Genomic DNA, 19,423 nt, shown 5'->3' with positions numbered 1-19,423 from the left:
TGCCATTAAAGAGGAAAGGGTTGTGATGATAGGGGCTGGTATGCTGGAAAGCAGCTCTGCAGAGAAGTACCGGGGGGATCTGAGTGCCCACAAGTTCCGTGAGCCAGGAGTGTGCCCTTGTGGCCCAGAAAGACAATGGGATCCTGGGGTGCATTAGGAAGGGCATCCAGCAGGTTCTGGAAGGTTCTCCTCCCTGCCTACCCTGCTCTGCCCTGGTGAGGCAGCATCTGGAGTTCTGTGATCAGTTTTGGGTTCACCAATTCAAGAAAGACAAGGATCTACTGGACAGGGTCCAGTGCAGTAATGTGAAATGATAAGGGGACTGGAACATCTCTCTTAGTAGGAAAGGCTAAGAGAGCTGGGCTTGTTCAGCCTGGAGAAGAGACCACTGAGGGGGCATTTTATCAATATGTACAAATATCTTGAGGGCAAGGTACAAGTGGATGGGGCCAGACTATTTTCAGTGGTGTACAGCAGCAAGATAAAAGCTCAAAGGCACAAATGGAAACACAAGTTCCATCTCAACAGGAGGGAAAGCTTCTTTACTTTGAGGGCCACCCTATGATATCTGCTCTAAGTGTACCTGCCTTAGTAGAGGAGCTGGACTAGATCATCTCCATCACCCTCCAACCACAACTATTCTGTGATTCTGTGGTAAGGAGAAGTGAAATAGTCTCTAAAATTTGTACCTGTTGTTCTTTTTCACGCAATGTTGAGATTATCAAATTTTGAGGAAAAAATTCCTGTGAGAAATATACCTTAGTAGAAAAAAGTCACTAAGTGTTTCAATTATTCAAGAGAAACAATTATAAAAAATCTTTCATTTTCAACTTAATAAAAGTAAAGGGATTGTTTCAGGTGTAACTAGTAAAAGAGTGAATCATGATGAATGAATAATAACATAGTTGAAGGAGATCATAAGTACCCTAAACAGAATTCTGTAAAATATGATTTAAGAGATCCAAGCCTTTTGATTTTTTTTTTTAATATCTAAAAATATATTCAAAGACTATTGAGAAGGTGTAGGTTTGATTTTTGGTTTTTTTTTATTTGATTGGGGTTTTTGTGAACTTGCATGTTTAAGATAGTCTAAAAAAAATTATTTGAAAAATCACTGATAACATCCTCAGGGTCTTTTTTGATTTTCAGTTTTTCAGCCTTCTAACTTCGATGTTCAGTATGATAAATGGTTAGATTAACAAAGTGTTCATGAATGAGTAACTGACAAAATGTTACAGTAATTAGGTGCTTGGTAATACATATGGAATTTTTTGTTTGAATTGGCCTTTATTGTGGACATTAAATGTGTGCTCAGGGAGGAAATAAATGCCATGAGTTTATGTGCAGGCATAATATAAACTAGCCATTACAAAAATCCATAGCTGCAAACAAAGAATTATAGAAAAACATTAACACAAACCAGTGTTCTGTAATGGAGTTGTAGCTTAGATATAAATTGAACTTAATGGTGTCATGTTATCCTGGTGTTGCTTTATCTCCATGACAGATGAATTGGGAATTCTCCTTTTCAGTCTTCTTTTTTCCATAGTAAGAAAACCTTGTTCTTACAATTTTTATGCCTAGGTCAGTTCTACAAAATTTTAATCATTGCTATTACTGTGTTTTGTCTTCTGTCTAATTTGTCTTAATGCTTCCTGTAGTGGGCTGTTTAAAGCTAAACACTCAATTCTCACTGTTATCATAGTACCACATGGCAGGACTCAACAATAAATCTCTTTATCTTGTATGACACTGGTGTTAAAAGCATCCCAGAATTATATATTTCTTTCTTACAAGAGTATCACTAATTTCTGATCATTTAAAAAAAGTTCTATTTGAATGTTAGTGAAATATTCCTTATATACAAATATCCCTTATTTTATATTTGTATGTGTGGCATTTGTAAGCAAAGTGGAGCTGTTTGCTTTGTCCTTATTCCATTTCAAAGTTTTTATTTCAGATTGTTTCTCTGATTTATGAAGATCATTCTGTCCTCTCAAGTGTTTTGAAAATCTCATGTTTTGTATCATCCATCTACTTTGTAGTTTTATGCTCAATGCCATCAACTAAGCCCATCATAAAAATACCAAATCATTCTAGTTCAGATTTCTCTGATCTATGGCATTTATAATGAAATTTGGCAACACGGTAACAACCACGGGTCTTTGTGCAGATTTGGGGTTTTGTCTCATTTTGCTTGAAATATGGTTTAAAATATAACACTAATTTAAAGAAAGAAGAGATTTACCTTACGCATGGTACTGCTCTACAGAGAATTCATTCTGTAAGGAAAAGGCTTTGCTTACACACACCAGGAAATGTCTTAGCTATATATTAATGCAAGGGTCTCAGAATGATCCCTTGGCAATAATGGATTATGCAGTAGCGAAAAGGAAGCATTTCTCACATTCTATAAGAATTAGATATTCCATATAATGTGCTAAAAAGATTTATCATGAATTTATGATTCCAGAACTCATCGTAATGCTACAGCTTATAAATTTGAACTGAGAAAAGAGAGCAACTAGTAATGGATTACATTCAGAACATGATAGGTAGAAAATTAACCTTATTCTACTATTAAGTTGGTCATAATCAATAGCTTTCACAAATACCATAAAATGTCTCTGATTTTCAATCTACATTTCCTTAATATTAACATCTAGAATAAATTGGGTTTTTATTACTGTTATTGTGGGGCACCCTCTCCTTGGAATTACTGTTAAGGTTACACACAGTAAAATCATATCTTTAAGTACAAAATTATTTTGATAAGGAATGTAAAAGCCAGAAGATACTGGCTTCAGATAAGCCAGCATTTAAAATATATTTGACATACCAGTAAATTGTCTGGATAGTTCAGAAACTGCAAGTGCTAGGGAAGTATTTCATAGTTCAAATGTATGGCCTTTTTTCTTGTTGAAATAGAATTAATGACAATCCTATAGATCAGATACACATTGTTAATTTCACAAAGAGGCTAATAGTTTCTTCATTTATGAAAATAGGTTGCTTTAGTACTCACAGCCTGAGCCTCATTTTACACCCACAGGTTCTCAGGATCCATTCTCTTTCACTCAACTTTAGGCATTTTTTTCAATGAAAGACACCAGAACTACATCAATTAAAGAGTAATTTAAATATATACGCACACAATAGAGAGAGAAAAGGAGAGAAGAATCAACTGTGAACAGAATGGAGTCTTTTCATCGGTAAAATACAATACATTATTTCTTATAGGATAAAATTCACTTTACCCTGAAAGCCCAAGTAATCATTGTGTGAAAGAAAATGTGTGAATGGGATGAAAAGATAAAAATCAGACACTTCTCAAAGTAAGCTAGGGTAGGGGGCTGTAGCAGAACTTCCCTGTGATGACTATCACAACTAATCCAACAGAGGAATTAGGGCATCGTTCATACTATGGCATTTAGAGAGCTTGTTGCATTTCCCTAAGTTTTATTGCATGGGTTTTTGGCAGATCTGCTCAGACCACCTAGGCTGCTTTTCTTCACAACTTAGGCATGAGATATCATAATCTATCTCTTTTGCTCTGGACCCCCTACTACTTCTTTGAGCCATGATTACAACACCATTACACCATTCCACTATTACATGTTACAAAGGGTTTCCAGTTTTTTAAGGCATGTTTCTCTCTACCCAGTTATAAAACTAGAAGTTCAGGTTAGACTAGATTTTGAGAGATCTGAAGTTATTCTCAAGAAATTGTGAATCTCTCTCAAATTAGAAAAATTTGATTGTGATCATATATAAATATATACATTCTATATAATTAATACAAAATGACATTGGTAAACATTCTAATTTACAAGCCAGATTTACAAGTCTAACTTTCTCATGTCTCACTTTGTCGTGACCTTTTTATATAGATGGAAATATCACAGTTATTCAGCAAAATGTGCTTTTCATGTTTTCATGTTTTACCTATTAATTCCTGTTAATAAATTTATACTGTTAATAACCATGGAATTTGGTCCATTAGGACAAATCAGACAACCTTCTGAAAAGGAGTTTAATCACCAGATAAATATGGTACACAATCAATGTTTGTGAAGAATCAGTCTTGCAACAAGTACTGAAAGCTCCTCCACTTGTCACTACAGTTCTAATTTTTTTCTCCTTAATTTTCTTTTTGCTTCCTCAAACATGCAATTGTCAAGAAATCAGTAGTACACAGCAGGCATCATCTAGGCAAGGCAGCTCCATGTATTCTTGATCCTTAGAGCTTTCGATATGTATCTACTAGTGAGTATGTGTAATTCTCATAAATACATTTAGAAGTAAAGTTCAGTTTCTTTCTTGTACTCTCAGGAAACACTTTTGAGAAGTGCTTGAATGTAGGTGTTCAAAACCGGTCATCAAAACCAAGAGAAAAGACAGGAGTTTTAAGAAAGGTAGGTGGCTGACTTTTCTTTTGTGTGGTTAGAAGATTTTTGAAAGTAGGTTTTGAGAGTACTTCTGTCTCTATATTTCAGAAGCCATGCATGCCAAAACCCAGGCTTCTGACCTGTGTGAATTGTAATATAAGCTGTAGACACATATTGGCCAATGAGTGTTCAATACAGGAGTATGCTCACTTGATTTCTTGTTCTGGAACAAATTAAATATATTACAAAGTCATAATAATGTTTCTCTAAAGTTTATATTTAAGGAGTAGGTTGAATTGGTGTTCAAGTTTTAGTCTCAAAAGGACACAAAGTGCTGTGAATTTACCAGGTGTTTGATAAATACCAGGCAGGATATGTAAGAAGTAAGAAGACAAAGTCAAATAGGAGCTGGAATGTGAAGTTGCATATGTTATCTGAGCAGACATTTCTTTATTAAACAACCAAAAATGATACATTCAACAGTGTCTCTGCCATGAGACTGGGATCTAAAATATCCTATTTCTCCACAAAAATACCCTGAGAATTACAGCTGCCATAGATGACACTGGTAGGCCTCCACCATTTACTATGTTGAGAACCTGCCACGGGAGGGCTGTTCATGACTCTGAGGTAGCACACAAGGCTTCAGTAATTTCTGTGCCTTCCAATATCCAAAACATTCTGTAGTGGAAGGACCTGAGTCTCTGGAACATATTTCCTGCAAAATCCATTGCACTTCAAAGAGGACCTGATATGAAAATTATGTGTACAGCCAAATATAGAACTATTTGCTACTTATGTGCATTTATATTTATTTTAGCTGTTGGCCCTTTGAAAATTCTGGCCCATGATTCATTGTTCTTTAATGTACCACATCCTGTCTTGCCAGACTTAAGATCTAACACATAGGTTTGCTGATTCCTTGGTTTCCATGTATGCTTGCATGTTGGTTGGCTGGCTTGCTTGTTGTTGATGGCATTGAAAGGATCTATAGGATGAGCTGTTTCTACAAAAGCCTTCCAAACACACATAAAATAATCTGCTCTCAGTGGTCTATGTTGTGAAAATGCTAATGAAGTGAGATTTTATAGTAGAAGTGAACTAAAGAGAATTGTTGAAACGACCTAATCATTGAGAACTCTAGCTAATATAGAGAAGGGAAGTTCAGAGGTTTAGGCAAATTCCCTGTGAGAATTCAATGTAGGAAATTTTCTCATGTGGTAGCCCTCAATGGACTTATTTTCATTAACTTTGTACAGACAGTTATGCAACACCCAAAAGGTATTTGACAGTCTAATTTGGAGCCATAAATGTTGCTGCCATGTGACTAATTTTCTTCACCTACTGATTATGTCTGGCACAGCATACTTCTAAAAGTCACAGTGCATGCAAATAACATGACAGAATAGCAGTACTTACAGTATTGTGCTTACTTTGATTAATTATGGTGTAACTAACTGGAAAAATTATCAGCAAATGCAGCAAAAGGACACTGCTGTTGTAATAAAGACAATCTAAACTGAATCAGCAAACAAGATACATTATTATTGTCCTTATTACACAGAAAAATACTCCTTTTAGTTGAACTATATAGAAAAGCTTTGACATTTGCTTGTATTTGTTTTTTGTTAGCATTTACTAGGATTTTATCCTTTTCTTTGATGAACAACATCAGATGCATACTGAGAGAAAGAAAAGTATCAGCTGTAATGCCTAACATTTCTTTTCACTAATTGTAGATAATTGCAGATATTTTTTGATCCCTGTGATTTTCATTTTTCTTCATTATAGGGACAAACCCTAGGGATCATTAAAATAAAATAGGAGAAATACCACTGAGCATTCCCAGCATTATATACAGCATTTCCACTGATCTGACACACAGAACAATAAATTCCAATTATATATCATGTAACTGAATAATTATACAAGCAATAGGATTTAAGAATTTATTCATTTATGCCATTGCTGAAAAATAAGTATCATACATATCACACATATTCTGTGTCACATCAATTCACATAATATTAGAGTCACTACTCAAGTGGTTTTCAACACATTCTATAGTTTTTAGCATACAGTAAAGAAGCCCAAGAAAAGGAAGCAATAAGTGAAACATAGAGTGGCATGTGAGAGAAAAACTGAAAAACTCACATATCAAAAAGCTTTATGCAGGTAAATTTCTATCTGGATATTTAATAATATCAGTAAATGCAATATCTTTCTTTCCAAATGTCAACTGCTGCTGATTAGAAATGCTGAAAAAAGCTCAAAGAATAATGATAAAAATAGTTAAGAATAATGCCATAAATTAATTTGTACATATTTTTGTATTATTATTAATACCAATGTAATGTGAGGGTTTGTTGTTTTGGTTTGATTTTCTAATCAGATAACTCTTTTTGGAAGAGAGAATGAAAGAATGTGCTCTCTTTTAAAGACTGAGTTCTGTTAGTGTTTCTCTACAATGCAGATAAAGGCATTTCTTGCTCTGCTAGTTAAGGCTAAGAATGAACCAGCAGTTTGGAAGGCAAAAAAAACCTCTTTACAGCAAACATCTTAGACCTAGTGTATAACAGGTCCTCATCTTCCAGAACACCATTTGACAGGATAAAAATATTTTGCTGCTCCTTGGACAATAGTTCTAAATATTTTATGATTTTAACTAAGCTACATGCAGTTTAAAATAATAATTTTTTTTCTATGGCATGGTGTGTACCTAACAACACCATGGTAAACATAATCTTTGTTACAAAACTGATAATTTGAAGTACATTGAGATATGAGGGTTCCAGATAACAAATTCATACAAAGTTTCAGATAACAAATTCATACAAAGTAAACTTCAGTGCTGTAAAAGTATGCTTAACTCTTCTCAAATTCCCTGCTGATTTTATGACCATATTTTGAAGAAGGAATGATACTTGATGGTGGCTGCAGTGGCAGATTGTACTGTTTCATGACAGTTTTGACACTTACAGAAGCAGTTTTCTCTAAAGTTCCGAGAATTCATCCATCCCACACTAAAATCCAGCTATTTCAATAGCTCTAACAGTATTTCTTGCAGCTATTGTTACATAAGTTCTTTAATACAATAACTGTACAAGGACTCTCAGATATTCTCAGTGAACAAACATCTCCTGAGAAGATTATTGTTGTCTGAAAAAGGATAAGATCTGTTCCAGCCTTTTACTTTTAAGAGTAATAGATAGAGATTTTTTACTCAATAAAGAAAACATTTTTTTCAGAATTCATCTTTCTCCTTCCATATTTTTTATCCTTATGCTTGTACATTTCAATAAATCAATTAGATCTGAAAACACAGCTATTCAAAGAAAGCCATCACATTGCTGACTTGGGGTATGGTTTAGGGGCGACAGTTGGGCTAGATGACCTTTAAGGTCTCTTACAACATTGATGATTCTGTGATTGTGGGAATAAAGTAAATGCAAAATTTCCAATATCAATAAAATATACATCCCTGTCAGCATGACAAGAGGAAAAACCCTTCATGTAAGTCAAAATCTGGAAATCAGTTTAACTGTGTGTACACTACCTGGTTACTCTGGCATATTTTGATATGATTTATAGATCAGGTCACACCTATTTATATTCCTATACACTATCTCTATGCGTCAGCTGTCTTCAGAAATGCCTAAAGACAGCAGTGGCCCTGAAGTTTCTTATGATCCTAAAATTCCACCTACATATATATACTTTCTAGTGTTTAGAATCTAATTTGCCCTGCAGATCATCAGAAGTCATAAAAAGGCATTTGTCTTCCTTTAACAGGGTCTGATCTGATGAAAATGCTCTGACAATTTCTCAATTTAGAGCTTATGAAATAATGAGACATTCTTTAAACATGTTGTGATTCCTGTTTCTTCCAAGTATTTTAGCTTCAGAAGGTTTCTGTAGAGTTTAAAGGGTGTCATTTCAGTCTCAGTGTCTGAGTTTAAAAAAAATATGTCCAGTTATTCAATATGTCCAACTGCAAATCTTAAGATGAAAAAAATTCAGAGCAACGATGACTCATATTTATAGCTTAGTGTATTCCTTTGGGATATGCAGGTTCAGTCTTTTCACAAGCCATAGTGGATTCAAGTTCTGAAGAGGAATAAGAATTTAAGCAATGCTCTGTCTTTGGGGCAGGGTTATGTATACTTTTTAGTGGGCCCCTACTGATTTTATCATGGTTTTAAACATCTAATTTCTACAAGCAGATCAGTCCGGTTAAGTGCTTAATCTAGATGCTGATTAGATAGTTTGAAGCACCATGACATTAAGAAAGAGCTATCATAAATGCAGGGGACTTTTAATATTAATCTTCAGGGAAAAAATGAAAAGGTGATGTTAAGAATCAATGTCAGTGTTGAAGTAGGATTTGATTTCATTTTGTTTTCTCATCATTAATGTTTCTGGGGTTCCTTCCTATTTGAGAACCTTAATAAAACATAGCATTTTTAAAAATTCATGGTACAGGGTATGCAGTGGAACACATTCTAAAATAAAATGCAGTCATACCGTACTAAGTTGAACACAGTTAATTGTCCCTTTACATGTAATGGGAGATGAACAGTGAGAGGGAAGAATCACAGAATGGGTCAGGTAGAAAAGAACCACAGTGGGTCATTTGGTCCAACCTCCTTGTCCAGGCAAGGTCATTCTAGAACACATCACACAGAATTCTGTCCAGATAGTTCTTGACTATCTCCAGAGACAGAGATTCCACTGCTTCTATGGACAGCCTGTTCCAGTTCTTGGTCATTCACACAGTAAAGAAATTCTTCTGCATATTTAGATGGAACCATCAGTCCTTCAGTTTCTCTCCATTGCTTCTCAACTTGTTGGTAAGCACCACTGAGCAGAGCCTGGCTCCATCCTCTTGAAACCCTCCTTTCAGACATAGACAGACATTGATGAGGTCCCCTCTCTGTCATCTCTTCTTGAAACTGAACAGGCCCAGCTCCCTCAGCCTTTGCTGGTGAGAGGTGCTCCAGATGCTAAATTGGGTTTGTTGCACTCTGCTGGAACTGGACACAACACTTGCATTTCAGACAGTTCTCCTCTCCCCAGCTCTCCAATCCATGGAAGTCCTTCTGAGGCTCCTGCACAGCACTCTGGATTATTGGCCACTCCTCCCAGCTTCGTGTTGTCAGTAAACTTGCTGAGGAAGCATCTGGACCTTCAATGAAGACATCAATTAATAAGTTACACAGTACTGGGCCCAGTATTGAACCTTGCAGGGCATCACTGATGACAGGTTTTGTGCAAGACCCTGTGTCACTTCTTACAGCCCTCTGTGATGCACTGTTCAGCCAGATGGGAATATCAGAGGAAATTATAGGGGATATTAAAAAGTAAAGAAAAATATCCAAAGTAAAAATAATTTGTGACCTTGAATCTTAATTAGGTATTTTCTTGGAGGGAGGGCCAGGCATTTTTTCATAGAGGCAAGACAGTTAATAAAAAAATCAAGAAAACAAACTGTGATTTAGAAAGGCATTAATGAGCTTTTCTGATCCTGGATTGGTTTTAAAAATTATGATACTGAAGTCTTTTACTAATCAAACTTAAGTCAAAGACATTTTTAACACAGCTTACTTACATTGTCCTAAAATAAGCAGCACAGACTCCTTTTTGGTTGATATTAACTGGACATTGATGCAAATTGCACATAATTTATACTGTTTTCCTTTGACTCTATGTCAGCTTCTTAGGTTTGATGAATCTCATAGTGGTTTTTTTGTTTGTTTTCTCAGGAAACCCTAAATCCCCAACACCCAGAGATACAGGACCTCTTTCCCATTACCATTAGGTCCTATAAATTACTGTTCAGTGTTTAGTCACACAAAAGAAGCAACAGAGTTGTTTCAGGTTAGTATCTGCAATTAGATTTGTATTTTATATAGAATTTTCCAGGCTTCTACCTATCTGTCTTATATTCATGAAAAACTTTTCACTCTGATAAAAGCAGAGAAAGGAGGAGGGAAGAGGCAGAAAAGTATGTATTACTGCCTTCTACAATACCTCAAAATTGCCTGCTGAATTAGTTAAGATTGGTTCAAAATCAGATTTCAAAAACTGAAGTTATATCTGATCTCTCTGACACACCCTATTCATACAGCATTTATGCAACACTTACAAGGTTACTGTCATTGAACATTTGAACAAAATCTCATTTTGTCCTGACAGATTTCTGTTCAACATGTAATAGATGGCAATGTGCCCTCCTAGCCATGCAGTTTTGTAAGCTTAATTACTTTCTGCCTCATGTCATCTTGCACAATCAGTACTACTGCATTCATTCTGAGAACTGATTTGCTATTCCTTTTATTTGTGCCTAGAATTTGGTCTGTGAAACAAGCCCAACTTCTTGTATCCTGTGCCAGCTTCAGAGGTTATGAATACAAATCTCTGCATGTCCATTCCAGAGTCGACCCAAAAATCTCACAGAAATCAAAACTGTGGGGTTTACCCCATTTCACATAAGAAGGGAAATTATATTTTACTTCTAGACTATCTGTCCTTCATAAAGCTATCTTTTGCAAAAGATATGACCCTTCAATCCTGTGCAACTTTGGAAGCATTTCTGGTGGGTCCAGATTCTTTTGGTATGCACTGGCTTTTTCTTCTTTTGCCAAAAAAAAAAAAGAAAAAGTCTTCACATTTTAATGAAAGTGGGACAATGAGCTAAGCAGGCTAAAGTTGTTCTGGGTCTGCACAGAAGTGCTGTAAAAAACAACAGCTTTTTAAAATGAAAGATGGAAGTTGCTAAAGTGTCTATGCAGCAGCTAAAAAGATGTTGAGGGACACTGAATTATGACTTCAAGTTCAGATTACTCAGTTATCACTGTAGATATACAGAATCCTTCTGGTTAGCTAATTCTTGCATTGATGTACCCTCCTGCAGAGAGCAAGTTTGCTACTGTGCTGAGCAATATGAGTATTTTTGATGATTAAAGATAACTTCTGTCTCTAAGTAATACCATATTCCATTTCTGTATGGTAAGTTAGCTTCTCAAAACTTCTTGGGTCTGTTTTGTGGATTAAATATTAATTTTGAAACTGCTGAAACAGAGGCTTTATTAATTTAGCCAAACATTTTTTAAGAGACTCTAGGGTAAGCAAGGTATCTGCATGGGGTGACATATATTACAATGCCTGTAGGAAACTTATACACTTCTAAGGTTGAATCTGGGGATCAGAGAGTTTTCATGTTGTCAAACGGTATTAGACATCTATATATGTGACCAACTGACTCAAGTCCTTAGTGTTGAATAATATTTTAATGCTCTTTCATCCTGTGCAAAACAGTCAGTTAGAAATCCTGTTATTCCAAAGGATTAATTTAGAGTCTTTGCTTAGTAGTAGTTCATGATGAACAGTTGTTATTTTACTTCTAACATGAATAAACTATTCCACATATAATGTATGATATATGTAGTCCTATTAATATCTTATCTATCTTTACATTGAGTGAACATGGAAATGCTGTTTCTGACTGTTAAATTAATTGAGATAAACTGACTATGCTTTGAATAATTACACTATATGGTTGTAATGAAGAAAAATTTGATGGCACTTCCTTTCGTTTTATATTTGGGGCTTATATGTGGACTTCTTCCTTGACTGCAAGGAAAGAAGAGTTATCCACAAGATTGTCCAGAGACCTCTGTCTAGATAAAACAGGGGCACTGACACTAAGTGGGAACACTACCTCTTGCAGAAAAGTATTTTCCAACAAGCTTAACCATGCAAAAGTTTCAGAACCACTTTGTCAGGGGCCAATGATTCAAGTTATAGTTAGACTGAGCTGCTGTCATTCACTTGACTGGTTTATGTTGAATACAACAAAGAGGAAATTCAGTAATTTGAAGGGCTATGTAGCATATACAGTTTGTCGTCATTATGAATATATGCTCTTACCATTATTTGATAATTGAGGTCCTGTAGATATCTTTTAGTGTGGAGTATGAAATACCCTCAAACAGAAAGGTCCTCTGTTTCCAGTGAACCTGCATATGGAATTCAGCACCATGCACTCAGAAGGAAAAAACCAGAGATGTCTCTGTATAGTATAAGCCTGAGTAAATACCACCTTTCCAAAATGATGACAAGTGCTTAACTGTAATTACATACATTTCTAATGCATTTTTTTATCTGCTGAAAACCCTGGTGCAAGGTTTTTATTTTTTTACTTATTGTAAATCTTGGGCTGAACTTTTCTCCTTTCTACAGTGCGATAACTTCAAACTTATCCTCAGTGCCTTGCTGATATAATTTCTGACCCAACTGCATCCTGCTGAATTGCATGAGGCCCTGCAAAGTAGCTTTTATGTTTTAAGGTACAACTACCATAATCTTCTAAACTATCTGATAAAATTTTAATCTCTCTGCCCTCCTTTTTAGAAGTCAGCCAAGGAAAGATGCGTTGACAGCATCTTATTTTATTTACTTCTCTCAAATCCCTATGTCTGCCATGTTTAATCGTTTATCTTCTTCCTCCAGTTTTCCTTCCCCCTCCCTCTCACTTTAATCTTTTCTTTCCATTTGGCTTACTGTGGCTGAAGTCCAGCTTTGCTTTATTCTAATTATTGTGCAGACTATATCCCTTTATCTAAACACACTCTTTGTTTCCTGAAATGCTCCTGTACTTTATCATTAGATTCTCTCAATGTCATCACTACTTGTGCTTTTCCTGCCTTGATTATTTGATCATTGATGACAGAAAGGATGAGCTGCAGTTTATTAGATTTATTCTGTGGGGCTTGTTGCTAGGTGATACCCCTTAGCCACTGCTATAAATACTTAATAATCTCAAGATTAAATTTCCTTGTTACTTTACATTTAAACAGTGTAAGGTACCTGAACTTTGATGATTTAAAGTGCATTAGAAAACTATTTGGATTAAGGGAGAATTCTGATTGGCTACAAGATTATTGCTAAGGGATGGATTAATTTGTATGAAGCACACGGTTCTGCACTGCTGTTCAGTATTTCAAACTGCAAAACTCATCTTATTCCAACAGTTTGACATACCTTTTTCAGGCTGGAACTGTTAGGAGAGAAAAAACACAACTAAGCAAGCCATTTAGTAATCATGAAGTAACATTCTAGAAGGATTGAAAGTTTGAGGCTCTGCTGGGTTGTATGATTGTCCTATGCTAATCACATTCCTTTTGCTGCTTAATACTTGTCCAACTAAACCTTACTGTTTAATATTTATCCAAATAAAATTAACTATTTAACTCGTGCATGATCTTGAAATAAATTCCCATGTGAAATATAGTACCATGATACAGTACTGTGGTTGTTGTTATAAGACTGTTTGCAAAAAGTCATTTTAATGTCTGAATATTTTTGTAATTATGAAGAGAGTTATCTGGTTTCAAACAAGATTTTAACCAGAAATGGGAATCAGAATGGAAAATTTGCATTTTCTGTCATTTTTATCAGTGAAGAGAAGTTCAAACATATTTTCCTTAGGCCTGTGCCCTCATTTAGGTTAAATCATTGTATATAGGAATATAAAGGAACATAAACTAAACCTATTTTAAGACTAATTTTGTTGCTATAGGAAAATAAAGTAGCCTTTCAATCTAAATCACAAGTGGGACTCATGACTCTTGTTTCATCAACACCCCTCATTTAAAAGATTTTTTTTTCTTCCTCTTACTATGTATTTTGTTCTTTCTCAGTCTACTTCAGGGTTTTTGAAATATTACTGAAATGAGTTTGAGCTACAAAAAAATTAGGCAGATATTACACCAACTGATAATTTAGGTAGGATGTATAGCTTTACAAAAGTCATTTCTGAAAGCTTAATCCTCATTAAGGTGCAAATGTAGAGAAAATTGCATAGAAAAACCCCAGTCACAAAACAGAAAAATGTAGAAAGAAATTAAACTGGAAATAAATGTGGAAATGAATGAAATTCAGATCTTAGTATTGGTTAACAACACAATGAACCAAAATACATGGGAGAAGCTTGCAAGAGGAAGAAAAACATCTTCCCAAAATGAAGACAATCTAGAAAAAAAAAGCATAAGATCAAAATATCTCCATATTTTTGTTTTGGTTTATTAAAGAGAGGGATGAGAATTCATTTTATTATAGTGCATAAGTATTTCCATGCAGGAGAAATAACTGCTAAGGTGCTCTTAAAGCAGGTGATCAATACAACCAATATAAAAGCCAGAAACATTCAAATAAGAAGCCTAGGAGAATTCTTCAAAATTCACAGAAAATTCTATCTCTGGAAAAGTTTACTAAGAGAAGTGTTGAATTTTCTGTCACTTGAAGATTTTCTATGTTTGTGTACCATTTATTATTCTCCATGCAATGTAACTGAGTAATATGCAAGGGCCTATCTTAATTTAAAGGTCAGACAAATTGATCCAATCATCATAGCCATGCACACACACACACACACACACACACACACACACACACACACACACAGACACACAGTTTTTTATATATATATAAAAGTGGTCAGGAGAGACTAAAAAATTCCCCCATCACAGTTAAAAAAGTAATTAGACAAATACCACCCCAGCCCCCAAAAACTTTAAGCAACGAAACACAACAACAACAAAATGCAAATGGTATAAGGCCAAAACTCAGCCAAAAATGTATTCTTTTTCTCAGCGCTTAATATTTTCTGTCAAGGATTAGAATCCCACTGTACTGAAAAGAAGAAAAAGAAAACTGGCTTATATTGTAAACTGGCAAAACACAACCACTGAATAAACAGGGTCTGCAGGGTAAGATAAGGTTACTGTCCAGGCAGGCATGTGTAGATAAATTAGATGTGACAATGGCCGAGCCATCACATGTGGTCATCGATCTAATCAATGGCAACAGAGCAATTATTCATAGGAGTATCTTGGTACATATTTTCCCTTACATTTAAGACAGTTTAATTAATTACATTTGTCTATATCCCATTCCATGAAAAACAAAAGTCATGGTCATGCCTACTTATTATTTTCAAACTTACTAATGTAAATTAAAATTCAGTAATCAAAGGACAATCTTGATTTCCACCAATATAGCTCACTGTGTCATTACTTTAATATTTCAGTTAAAGAAATGAGCTGATCACCAAAACTTCCCTAGATTTGCTGACCATAGGTTTAACATTAAAAGCCCTAAATCCTGAAGGACCAATTCAGTAACCAACCTTTGCATTTACTATTCATATTCTCGCTACAGAATATGAATGACAACCTCAAAAGCCATCTCTTCATTATGCCAAAATATTTCACCTAAAATATGCAACATAATTTAATAATACTGAGGTCTGCTTGTGGTAGGATAAAGTTTTCACCAAGGCACCTGAGAGAACACACATAAAACTTCTGACCAGCATTTTCATAAAATGACCCCAATGGTAAGTAACTGCTAATCTGAACAGGTTTATAGTAGCTAAGCAGCGTGAAGGATGAGAATTTATAAAACTAAAAATAAGTATAATAATATTCATTAATGTTTTGAGAATTGCAGTTTTATTTCTCTATAGTAATTATACCATAAGTTGACAAACCTTCTGGAGTTTTGTTTCAGGGTTTACTTGGCAAAGAAGAGAGTTATAACCTCATAAACAGGCAGGAAGCCATTACCATTCTTAGCCCATTACCAAACACATTACATGCCTAAGGGGAAATGTCAGACAGAAAGCCAACTAGTATTTTCAGCATTTACCCACTTCATAAACCAGCAGATCCACTCAGTAGGTCACCATTTTTCTCAAAATTTTTACTCATGAGCAATGATAAAAGCCTGTAAGAATTCCTGGCATTCATGTTGTGACTTCAGTGTACGACTGAAGATTATATTTGTTCATTTGAGTAGAATTGTGTAAGTCTGTAGAAAATAATCTTTCTAATTTCCTCATATTTATTGTGATTCATCAGTATGCATCCAAGGCAGTGTCCAAATCCAGTGAAGCTAGAAGTAATTCACAAAGCCTTAGACTTATCATTAGTGAAACCATAAACTGAATCTCTGAAGGACACAATGGTGATTTGAGTGCACATTTTTATTTTGAATAATAATAATCTAAACCTGTTGTAGTTTTTTCAGATATCACGTTTATTGATTTATTTTCTGAAAAAAAAACGGTACTTTTTAATATATAAGGCATTAGTTTTCAATAAGTAGGTGTTAAGACACCAGAAAAATATATACAAAGAATAAAATACATTCTGTTACCAGCCATTTATTCATATAAGAAAAAAAATTCCTGGATGAACTGTATATACTAATCAAAAAACTCCACAATCTAGAAGTCCTATATTTAACAATCTAGTTAGTAAAAATATTTATGGTATATAATTAAAATAAGTATCACTTTTTTCAGAGCCAGAGGCATTGGTATTCATATTTTCAGATTATATTAACATGCTCTTTTTCATTATAGTGTATTTGTAGAAAATAATCACAGATTTACATTTTTATTCCTCAATCTACAAGATCACATTAGCTTTGTATTGGGGAGTTTGACTTATCTTACTGGTATTATGTTAAAATATTATCAAGGCATTAGCACTAAGGATATATTTAGAGTAACATAACACAGCATAACATAACATATAACATAACATAACATAACATAACATAACATAACATAACATAACATAACATAACATGGAGCAGTAATCTATATCCCTATTATATGAATTCTTGACTGAATCCTTATAAGTGATATTCTTAGAACTGACAGACAAGATAGGTGTTACTAGGAAGCTTCTTCTGAGGAAACATATCTTATTTCTCAGAACTCTTGACAATCTTTGGAGTTAATATTTCATCCACTGAAATGGCATTTTAAGAAAATCTATGTCACATTATCTCTTTAGAAACCCAGAAAAGTATGTGTATGGTGAAGCAATCTCATACCCAGTTCTTGTAGTTCAGGTGGAAAGAGTATTCAGCCTGCTTCTGGTTCCCTTTTCCCCCTCTCTTTTCAAGCATGAATAATCAGCATGAAATAGGGGATTTACCTTTCATTCCTAACATGTGTATTTTCCCATCCACTCAGAGATTAGCTGAAATATAATAAGCACAAAAAAAGCATTGGAAAACTGCTGAGGAAATAGTCATAAACATTTGGAAAGATTCCCTCCCACACTTTACTCTCTGAAAACATCTTTGGAAACTTATATTCTAGGTCACCCCCTCAACATAAAAAAGTACTATGAAATCTAAAAATGATACACATAAAGACTATTAAAGAAAGTACTACAAAATAATAGATTTTGTAATGATGCTATTAAAAATTATTTCTTTCATGGATGGAAAGCAACTTATGTGTTGCTGGCTACAAATTTTATATAATAAACTTTATTTTCATATATTTTTCATGTTAAATAGTGTCATTAACATCCGTAGTACAACCTAAGTAGATAAGGTAAGCTACATTTGTGCCCAGTGTATTTTCTACTCTGTCTCATTTGAACGCAAACATCTTTGAAGATTTTGTATAACCACTTCAAAAATTTAAACAGAACCTCAAGAGAGGTTGTGTAATTTTCAGTTCACTGAACCAGAGAATAGTCTCTCAAAGCTGTTTCAGCGCTGTCATTACTTCCACCTACAAAAGGAACAGCGATGACTCAAAGTTGGAAACAAGAATAAATAAGCAAATATCTTCATAACAGATAGCTTTCAGAAACTGCCTATTCAACATTTTTCTAGAAAGTTTTGTCTGTGGTAGATAACTGGAACTTTAATTTCAGCATCTGAAATACCCTGAGTGCATTTCAATATATTTCATCACTTTGATAAAGTAATAATCAGACAACTTAATTTCAGCCCTAAACTTTCCTGTTAAAAAACCAATCATAATAAACAATTTGCTGAACACCATAAATTTAAATTAGGACCAAAGTGCACTTTCCGAGCCTACATAAATTAATGATGTACTGAAGGAAACAGTAGGTTTGATGACTCCTTGTGTGCATGATTTCAAATAGGAATACAAATAGACATTTTTTCCTTAGAGAATAAGGTCTTCTGAATCTCTGTCTTACTGACCTGAAGGTTGCACACATCCTGAAGGATGGTTTAAGGGTTTAATGAAAATTACATTAAAGAGGAACTGATGTTTCATGAAAATTGTGCTTTGACCACAAATTACTAACAAATTGCTGTTATATATGACTAAATCAAATTTGGGACATCTTATTTTCTGTAAACAAGAAATCTTTGGAAGTAATCTCTGCAAGGAAAAAATACTAGCTCTTTGAATTATAAATTCTGCAGAAGTCTGAAAATATTCAACTTTTTATATCTGTGTAAACATTTTGAACAAGGGTGATTCCATACATTAATTCAAAGTAACTAGCCATATCTCTATATCAAATTACAAAGTCACAGAATATGATTTTATATACATATATATATATATATATATATATATATATATATGTAAGATATATATATGTGAGTGTGTATACTCACATAATAAATGCTGCTTGTGTTATATGGAAATTTGTGAACAACTTTAAGGGCTATTCATGTTGGTAAATTCAGTGGAAATTATTTGCATTCATTACATTAATAAATGCAGCAAAAAATTAAGAATTGTGATGGTTATCATATTATCTTTGAGGAAGGTTTTCCTAGAAATTAGATTCCCTTTGTTAGAAATTGTTACTAATAATCACAGTATATCTGAAATGCTTTACTAATATTTCTATGAGTCACGTAGAATCCTATTATACAAACCTTAGATCCATGACAGTAATTATTATACAGCCAAACTAAAATATTTGAAGTATTAAAAGATTAGTATGCTGAGGGAAATTGTCAGCTTGATAGACTTGACCAGCAGGGCTGAAGGAGTCAGATTTGTTCAGTGTGGAGAAGAGGCCACTTTGGGAGGATCTCAGAGAAGCCTCACAGTACCTGTGGGGATGTCATTGGGAATATAAAGGCTTTTCACTTTGGTGCATGAAAGAAGAATAAGAGACAACAGGTCTAAGTTAAATGAAGAGCAGTTAAGACAGGATATTAAGAAAAAATTC

Source organism: Fringilla coelebs (genome assembly GCF_963513975.1).
Source record: "Fringilla coelebs genome assembly, chromosome: 4".
In the NCBI taxonomy this organism is placed as follows: Eukaryota; Metazoa; Chordata; class Aves; order Passeriformes; family Fringillidae; genus Fringilla; species Fringilla coelebs.
The sequence above is the reverse complement of the archived record's forward strand: the minus strand, read 5'-3'. Positions refer to the sequence as shown.